The sequence below is a fragment of the Otolemur garnettii genome, unplaced genomic scaffold (genome assembly GCF_000181295.1).
Source record: "Otolemur garnettii isolate 467f Iridium unplaced genomic scaffold, OtoGar3 scaffold00009, whole genome shotgun sequence".
NCBI lineage: Eukaryota > Metazoa > Chordata > Mammalia > Primates > Galagidae > Otolemur > Otolemur garnettii.
The window spans coordinates 35,193,436-35,194,701 of NW_003852404.1; the positions used below are offsets into that span (position 1 = coordinate 35,193,436).

General features: G+C 35.2%; 1 non-coding gene across 1 annotated transcript; it reads right to left on the minus strand.

The window, feature by feature from the left end:
- Positions 1-227: 227 nt before the first annotated feature.
- Positions 228-330, minus strand: LOC111723261. Its single transcript, XR_002771839.1, has one exon. It is a non-coding gene; the product is annotated as a U6 spliceosomal RNA (small nuclear RNA).
- Positions 331-1,266: the final 936 nt, after the last annotated feature.

The following is a 1,266-nucleotide window of genomic DNA, read 5'->3' on the forward strand; positions in this document are numbered from 1 at the left end:
TTCTTCCAAACCATAAGCATGAAATGCTTTTTCCTTTGCTTTTATCTACAATTTCCTTCATTGATGTTCTGTAGTGATCCTTGTAAAGATCTTATCTTGTTCTTGTTCTTAGGAAAACTGCTTTCAACTTATTCCCATTAAGATTGAGGTTGGTTGTTGGTTTGTTACAGAGTGGACTTGGAGTACCTGAATGAATTCTATTTATTTTACTTTATTTTTATTATTTTTTAAATATGGAATGCTTCATGAAATTGCATGTCATCCTTGTGCAGGGGCCATGCTAATCTTCTCTGTATCATTCCAATTTTAGTATATGTGCTGCTGAAGCGAGCTTTGAATGAATTCTATGCACCCAGGAATAACATGGAAAAAGCTTAAAGAATTACCATAACTAGAAAGCCTTTAGAAAGACAGCAAAGTTATATATTAGCTGAAACCCTAACAGATGCACAACTTAGAAAAAACAAACAACAAAAAAACTGCAAAACCAAGATGAAGCCTGTCTATCTAAACGGAAGCTGGTGTGAGCAGACAAATGAAATCACACATTCCTAACCCAAACACCAAGATAGCTATCTTTAACACCACATCTGCCATCACTGACAATAACAAAATCTTTTGACAAACTGTGCCATCACCGTGGCAAAAGGAATGTGGCATTTCTGAAACAACAAGATAATATTTCTGACAAAATAAAAACCTGAAATCAAAATTGAGTTAAAAAAATGTTATACTTCTTGGGGCCAGAGGTAAGAGACAAAAGATGTGTATTTGCAAACTTAGAATAATAGATATCACAGCCGTCTTTACAAACCAGGCTCCGACAAGAATTTCGGAGCCTCTTGGAGGTGATTCTGCTTAATTTACCCTTCTACTACCCAAAAAGGAATCCTAAGGTATGAAATATAGTGAGCAAAAAAAATGGAGACTATTTTACATAGCTCTGTAAGGACAAAAGGGATAACACTAGCCTCAACTTGGACAAACTTTGAAAAAAAATACTGAATAATTTGACCGATCTTAATTTTCATCCTGAAAAGTTTGAACTTTACTGACAATTTAACCATCACAATTAGTAGCACCATTTGGTTCAACTTTCACTTGTATGTACCCAGAGATAATGGTACATTGATAGGACTCACTTTCCTAACACAGTGACATTCATTTCCACACCGTCTCCCTAATGGAACCCAGTTTGTGGTTGATCTTCACCTCACCTGATCCCAATCTTACCTTTCATGAATCTAATTTTCTTTTCTTTTCTTT